The sequence below is a fragment of the Lolium rigidum genome, chromosome 5 (assembly GCF_022539505.1).
Source record: "Lolium rigidum isolate FL_2022 chromosome 5, APGP_CSIRO_Lrig_0.1, whole genome shotgun sequence".
NCBI lineage: Eukaryota > Viridiplantae > Streptophyta > Magnoliopsida > Poales > Poaceae > Lolium > Lolium rigidum.
This window is the reverse complement of record NC_061512.1, coordinates 179,470,230-179,478,418: the sequence shown is the minus strand read 5'-3', so window position 1 is coordinate 179,478,418 and position 8,189 is coordinate 179,470,230.

Sequence of the window (8,189 nt, the reverse complement as noted above, 5' to 3'; positions counted from 1 at the left end):
GGAGGGACGCGATGATCAGCAAATGCTCCCGTAGGTCGTCGTCGAAGGCTTGCTCGTCCTCCAGCAGCAGGGCAACCATCTCATCGTCGCTGTCCATGGCTAAAGCAAAATCAATGGTTAAAATTGCACCGAGGCAGACGACGCAACAAACAGCGGCCAATCGCGCCTACCTGGCAAGTCGTCGAGCACCTTCGTGCGCGCGGAGGTGGGGCGGATTTGACGGCGCGTTCCGGGACGCGGCCGGCGACGCGGCGGCGGCGGCACGACCGGCGGGAGCCCCGGCCGCGACAACGGTGCCGACTCTCGGCGAGAGATCGGACGCCCAAACGGCCGGGAAATCCAGCGGCGACGGTGGGGTGGAGGCGCGGGAAGGAAGGAGCGACGAGAAAAGAGGCGCGAACCAACGGTTTATGCAAATAGTCGCCGACATGTGGGAGCCCGCCTCGCTTTTCGTTGTGTCCGGCGTCCCCGGTGCGTCCCCTGTGGGACGGGGACGGGCTCGGGACGCCGGACACCGTATCGGGCCGCGCCGTACAAAAATGGGCTTTGGGGGACGCGGCTGGAACGCATTTTTTGTCCGACGCGCCCCAAATCCCTTTGGGGGACGCTTTGGGGGACGCGGCTGGAGATGCTCTCAGATCATCATCGTGCGGAGCAGAACACATCAGATCTCAAAAGGCTCCACAGAACACATCAGATCTCAAAGGGTTCCACAGAACAATATGGATATGATGTGTTTCCTGCCGAGCAGACCAGATTTTTTTTTTAAAAAAAAAAACCGTAACTTTCACGTGATTTTAATTTCATCAATTTGAACTTGAAATCTTCAAAAAAACTTCTAATAATTCAAACTGCATGTAGTGATTAGACTAGATATCTGAGCTAGTTTTGCCTAGCGGTTTCGAAGTGTTCATCTTCTGTAACTCTCAAAACAAACTTTGTTCAGAACTCCACCTTTTAAGAATTTGGAAACCATTCCGGTAATTCATACTGCATTTAGTTAATAAACAAGGGGTTTTTCATCTCATTTGGCCCCACTGTTGAAGCTTTGTAACTGTCTACCGAAATTCAATCAAAATTCGAAGTTTTCAAACAAATCTTGAAAAATTACATTAGTTTAATTCAAGTTCACTGCCAGAACGAAACACTCTAATTTTTCTGGTTTTTCTTATAGAAGTTTGCATTTTTTTGGACTAATTTTGGACGGAAGCTAGAAGAGGTAAATGGTTCGAAACATTTTGGTTCAGGCCGGTCCTGTCTGCATGAAAAACCCAAGAAAATGGACTAAATCGGCCACCTTCGCCATATGTAACCCCTCCTCGCTAGTGGGATTGAACTGCCAAAACAGCAACAAATGGACTAAATCGTATCATTTGGTTTATTTGAAACAATTTACTATAATCATTGGGGCTTCCTGGAAAACAATATTCTTCGGCGTGTTTTCTAAAACCCGAGCTCCAACAATTGTGGTTTAGTGAAATTTTCTCTACAAAAACAGACCTTCGGCTCATATTTGTGACTAGGGAAGGCCCCTGAATCCCTGATGTTGTACTTGTGACTGTCGAGTTGGAAGAAAAACTAAGATCAAAGAGTTCAAAAAAGAAAAACCTTCCACAGAGAAGTGAAATACTGGCGAGCGAGTTGACCGACCCAAGCTCTTCCACAGCCGGATGATGTTGGCAAAAAATTGTTTTCACACATTGAAATATAATGATATGTCGTGGTTTAAAAACTAGAATGATATGTGTTCCCTCCATTCTAAATTACATGGTGTTTTAGATATTTTAGTATAGACCATGTACAAATCGAAATGAGTGAACAGAAGCATTGAAATGTGTCAAGATATATAGGGTTCAGAAAGAAAGAAAAAGCAAGAACATCTTATAAATCGGACTAGGATGTAAACACGACCGCACCCCTTTCAGAAAAAAGGAAAAAAAAAAGGCCACTGGAGCCTCGGCGACCACAAGCTCGGATATACAGTTTGGAACATGGTCTATCCAAAGGAGAACAGCACATGGTCCCAATTTAGCACCAAAGAGAGCAAACACAGAACATCACTTTGGAGGTTATAAAAAATTAGTAAAGACCATCAATCTTGCTCCTCTGAATAGGATACCATAACTTGCTCTTACATTGCCATCTCAAAGAAGATTCAAATGGCTAAAAGTGTATCCCCTGAATAGGAGTACAAACTACATCTTACAAATTTGCCAGATTATATTTTCAATGACTAGCTAGTACCACAAGAAGGAATTACAGGGAGATAGGATCGGTCACTCTTGCCCGCCAAAACAAACTGAGAGTTTTTAGACATAACAGCAGCCGAGCAGCCGTCAGCGTAGAAGAGCAGACAGACCAACACCATTGCCAGCTAGCAATAGCAGCCTCTATAAAACGGTTGCTCCAGCTCTTTCAGCTTCTGGCAGTGCCTGATATCCACGTTTCTTATATGTGCAATCGATTCTGATCCTCCGATCGAATTCAGCCCCTGGCAGCATACTATCTTCAGGTTCTCGAGTGATACTAGGCTGCTCCAGATTTGCATGCAAATGGATTCCATGCTTGGACAGAACTGCAAGTCCAAGTTTGTAAGAGCGACAAGGCCGCTGAGACAGCTGAGCGTCGAGTCAGAGAACTCCCCACATGCCTCAAGCTTGAGCACTTTCAGCAAGGGGGGCAAGGTTAGGCCCTGTTCCCAGTTGAGACTCCAGCAGTGAGACACCTCCAAGTCCTCCAGATGAACAAATTCCCCAAGGCTCTTGGTTGGCACTGACACTAGATCCTCACAATTTGAGAGCCGTATCACCTTTATCGCTGGCAGATGTTCTGGGTGTAGGAAATTGTCAAGACCTTTTAGCTTTTTGCACCAGGCAATGCACAACTTGGTGAGTGATCTGAACCCGGAAAAGCTGCCTGTGCTACTACCACTGCTACCATCCGTTCTGGAGGGTTGCCCGAAAAGAGTTGAAATGTGAGGACATGAGCTGATTGAGAGCGATGCCAGGCTGCTCAACACATCTTCATGGAGCCAACTTGGATGAAATCCAGCACCCATGTAAAACTTCACTTCCAGATGTTTGATGTTGGAGCTAGGGCGCAGGCCTTCAAGCACTTCCATCTCCTGGCTACTGTTATGCTTTTCAGGTCTGATTGACTCGTGCCACGATAGAATCAAGGTATCAAGGTAAACCTTCTTATGTAACACAGCCTCGGTAGATTGCTCCATACCTTTGACACCACAGAGGCCACTGATCTCCAATATTCCTCGAAGATGGTTCATGTTCTTCAATTCATGAATTGTCCTTCCGGGCTCATTACCAACAGCATAGTAAGGCATCTCCTGAAGAAATACCAGATTACCCACTCTCGGAACGCACCCGTGATGTCTGATAAGATCATCCTTCAGTTTAACTCTCTGCAAGTTAACTAACTTGACGATATCATTCGGAACATGTTGGATTTTGCAGTTTCGAGCATCTAAAATTTCCAGGTTATACAGACGCCAAAAGGAGTCCGGAAACTTGTCAAATTCACAAGAAGAGATATCAAGATAGCGAAGATGCACTAGGTTGCCCACATTTTCAGGTAGCTCCTTCAGCTGACAGGATATGAATCTTAGCATTCTAATGTTAACAAGATCACTAAACCATGTTTCAACAACAGAAGTAGTGAGAATATCAGAAGCAATGCTACTGCATATAATTGAACGCAACGTCTTGTACGTGTGCAAACTTTCTAAATCACTGCTTTCGAGGCCGCTGTTGCCGAGTACTGACAAATGACGAACACTGGGGGGAATTCTCGATAAGTCACATCTATCTTTTATCACAAAGCATTCATTCCTGGAAGTATGTTGTGCCATATCATACACCAAATCATGCATGACATATCCAGATGACGTTGGAGCTTTCTGAAATAAGGATCGATTCACAAGCTGCTGGAAGTACAGATGGCCAAGATCCAATGCAAGCATGCTCCCATAAGGCAACACTAACCCCACTGCTACCCAGCAGTCAACTAGTGTCCCTGCATCGAACTCATAATTCCTAGGGTACATAGAACAGAAGGAGAAACAACGCTTCAAATGGAACGGCAGATATTGGTAGCTCAACTTAAGAGCTGGGCAGATGCTGCTCTTATCCTCTCGTACATTCTCCTGATGAGATACTTGTACTTCCCACAGCTCACTCTCCAAGATGTTTCTCCAATATATTGGATCAAGCTTGAGGCTTAATAGTCGTCCAATTATTTGGGCACCTAGAGGAGAACCATTTAACCTTGAAACTATGCTTCTCCCAATGCTCGCTAACACTGGATTGATGTCGGAATTATCAGAACCAAAGGCATGCATCTTAAATAACCTCCAAAGACTTCCTTCAGGTAAGCCCTCCAACACGAAATGCTTCATTGTACCAACATGCTCAGCAACCTTCAGAAACCTTGTTGTCACCAAAACCATACTTCCTGGTTTGGCACAATCCAGTGGGGTGAGGAAACTTTTCCATTTATGGAAATCTTCTTGGCATATATCCTCCTGCACATCATCAATTACAAGCAAAAATCTCCTTGAGTGACGAATGATGCCATTAGTTAGAATTTTCTGGAGATACCTTAAATCATCAGATTTCATCTCGCTTTCGGCAGCAGACTGTATTAACTTCTTAATCAACTTCTTTTCATCAAAGCCATCTGAGACACATATCCAAATGAGCAGGTCAAAATGATCCCGAACTCTCTTCTCGCTGAAAATAGCATGGACTAGAGCAGTCTTTCCAACACCACCAGTTCCTATTATCGGTAAAACAGAGACATTATCTGGTCTCCTTTCAACCATTCTTTGATGATCTCCACCTTGAACTCGCTTTCCTATTATCTCAGGCAAGCCGAGAAAGTTGATCAACTCCAGATGCTCTTTATGGCGCCCTATGATTTTTGGCTCCGCTCGCAAAAGGTTGGGTTCCAGACTGACTGATTCATCCATAAACAGCTGCCGCACACCATGCAAGTCAAGGTTCTCCATTTTTCTTATGAGTTGATAGAGTTTTCCTTTGACTTCCTTCATTTTGGGAAACTCTAGGAATGGAAATCCAACTGTATTGTTTCCCTCGGATTTCTCCAGTAGCTCATCGTAATGGAGCCTATCCAAGAGGTCTTCAGCACAATATACAGGGTCACTGGCATCCTGGAGGAGATCAGCAACGCCATCCTTGTGAACCCACCACTCAGCATGTTTGATAAGTTCTTGCAGAGTAGAAAGGGTTCTCTCAAACACCAGACATTCGTCCAGCATCAACTGTTTGTCACTCTGCAAAAATTGGTATATGTTATCCTGGTCCAGTTCGGCAGTGCTACTAGATGATGTCTCTGGAGCATCCTGCTGAAAATTATAGGATGTCTCTGGAGCATCCTGCTGAGAAGTACCAATTTCCAATTCCTGTGGGTTGTTCAGTAGCTCATCTGTGGGTGCGAAAGAGAAGAGGTTATTCCTTCATAAGCACTCTAGCCCCTGTAAGTTTTAATCCAACACAAGCATTGGTGAAAGTCGGTTGCGCAGCATGCAGCAACCTAAGTCATGATAATGGCATTAACCAAATCTACTGGAAATAAAGTTGCAAAGAGAATTATAGGGACAATATGATGGACTATTGCAAAGATAATGACATGTTTTTTATCCATAAGGCCTAACACTTTCATTTGATGATATGATTTTCTATACAATTTACAATCCTCGTGATTTCTGAATACTCTGGTTCAGGTTCTTATAGCTTTTTCTTTTGCTCCTAAATTTATTTGCATTCTTAGATTGCTAACCAATGGGATTTGCATTCTTACCATGCATCCTCAACCTTATCATAATACTACTCTAGAGAAAATTATGCAAATGCTTAACAAACCCGAGATGTGCACGGGTAACAGGTTTCATCTCGTATGCTATCTGACCTGTGTTGTTCATCCAATAGAACGGCGGCTCGTCCAATAGAGGCTGAATTCTGGGCAACGTAGCAAACGCAAACTGGGGCTGTATTTCATATTCAAAGTGCCGCATTTCAGCAGCGGGAGTAAAATCAGCCGTCGCCTTGGCAGGTTTGTCACCAGCGGCCGGGAGATGGTCGTCGGTAGCGCAGGACCAGGTGCCCGTTTTGACCATGACAGGCCCTGCAGCCACGAGCTTGCCAACGACTGAGCCGCCGACAACCTGACCCCGCCCTCGGTCGACGTAGACGGTCAACTCGACGGGCAGGCATGGAGAAGGGACGACGAAGACGCCCGACATAGAAAGAATCTGGAACTGACCGCTGAACGTGAGGACGGATTCGGGCCGTCCCTGGATATGGCACAAGCGTGGGATTGACGATGAATCCGTCGCCTGAGAGCACGCACACGCTGCGCTGCTGACGACCAGCGAACGCGGCTACTTCTTCCATGATGTCTGCGCCGGCGGTGATCTCCAGCGAGTGCGACAGCCGCGTATCGGGGCCATCTTGCTTGATAGGGGTCGGCGGGTTTGGCTTTCGCCTCCCCCGCTGCTCCCTCATCTCGCTGCCGCTGCCGCTTCCGCCAGTGCCGTCGGTGGGCTCGTCTTGGTCATTTCTCCGATTTCTCTTAACCGCTGTTGCCCAGTGCAAGAATGGATCTAGATCCATGTTGTTGCTAGGATGGAACCGGCGGGTCCGTAGCCACAACCGCGAGGAGGGAGGATTGGAGGACTCAGAAGATGGGAGTTTCTTTTTTACGAGGAACACCATGATCTTTATCTACACTACTTTTTTTTTATAAACTTTTTTTTTGATAAACTTTATCTACACTACTTAAAAGGATCTATTCTCCCCGTCTCCCACTACGTTGAACTTTTTTTTTTTGAGGGAAAACCTATCGGCGAGCTTTATTGATTCTCAAAAATACTTACATCGTTAACGAGTTTCGGAAATAGAAAGCTAGGGGATCATCATCCCAAACTCTACCAACATGTTCAGTGTAACTATACCTAGCTAGCTCATGTGCTGCCTCATTGGCCTCCCTATTACAACGCTGAAATTTGATGTCTCTAAAACCTGAGTTGATAATTCTACAATCATCGAAAATAGCCGCAGATGATATGATATCGCAGAGAAGCCCCCATCATTCATTGTGTCAATGACAAGTTGGTTATCTGACTTAATGATGAAGTTGTTGCCACCAATAAATTGTGCCATATCTAGCCCTTCCCTTAGAGCATATGCTTCGGCCATGAAAGCATCCGCCACAAACAGCAACTCTTTACAATTTGCCATAATGAACTTCCCATTATTATCTCGAGCTATTACACCCATACCTCCCTTTCCCAAATCAGCATCATATGAAGCATCAACATTGATCTTTATAGTCCCCTCTGGTGGCCTATGCCATGCTTCCTTCTTTCTCTCCATCGGTTTTTTCTTCGCTCTCCAGTAGTTTGTAACCAGAACACCAATAGACATTGCGCTCCTATGTGTAGGCTGAAAATTTTCACCGTGTGTAAATTGGCGTCTCTCCCACCAAATATACCAAGCTCCTGTGATAATAATCTCAGGTAATCCAATACCACCCATAGGTGTCCAGTCCCCCAGGTTTAGTAGCATATGTTCAATAAGCAATGGCCCTGATCTGTCAGGAAGCATCATCACTCCATCCATAATACTTCCAACTCCGAGTCTCTCCCAAACTTCCTTTGCCCTAGGACAAGTGAACATAGTATGCAATATGTACTCACATCCGATATTACTGATAGGGCATTGGCTGGAGGATCCAATGTGGCGATTCGCCAACACCCCCAGGTATGGTATCATTCCATGTAACATCCTCCACCCAAAGATTTTAATCTTGGCCGGAACTTGTAAGCTCCACAATTTTTTCCAAACTTTACTACCCTGTGATCCACCAATGTCCATCACATCATGGTGGTGTCTACCAAATTGGTACTCCCATTCAGCATGATAAGCTGATCTTACTGAAAACAAACCATTTTTTGTGTGATGCCATGCCACGAAATCTTCCATACCTGATGGTGCAATGGGTATTTCCAGAATTCTAGTAGCATCAATACTCCAAAAAAACTCTCTCACTAGATCTTCATCCCAACGCCCGGTTACTGGATTGATGAGATCAGCAACTTTATTAATTAAAATACCTCCTCTTGGTGTATAAACTTTTTTAGTTGGGCTCGTTGG